A 379-nucleotide genomic window follows, 5' to 3' on the forward strand; every position below is an offset into this window, starting at 1 on the left:
CCTAAAAGCCAGAAAGGAATGGGATGATATATTCAAAATACTAAAAGACAGAGATTACCAGTCCAGAATACTCTACCCCACAAGGCCTATCCTTCCAAAATGAAGGGCAAATAGTATATTTCTCAGACAAACAAAAACTACAGGATTTCACTACCACAAACCAACCTTACAAGAAACTCTCAAGGGAGTACTGAGTTTGGTACCTGAAAAATAACTACCACTGCCATAAAAACTCAAGAAAAATCAAAACCCACTAGTAAAATAAAAATGCCAACAATGAAGAGAAAAAAAAGTTTGTCTACAACCCAAGAAACCAACAATTACAGAAGACAAACAGTAAATCAGAAAGAAAGGAACGAAAGACACTTAAGACATCCAA

The sequence above is a fragment of the Galeopterus variegatus genome, unplaced genomic scaffold (genome assembly GCF_000696425.1).
Source record: "Galeopterus variegatus unplaced genomic scaffold, G_variegatus-3.0.2 Scaffold9226, whole genome shotgun sequence".
NCBI lineage: Eukaryota > Metazoa > Chordata > Mammalia > Dermoptera > Cynocephalidae > Galeopterus > Galeopterus variegatus.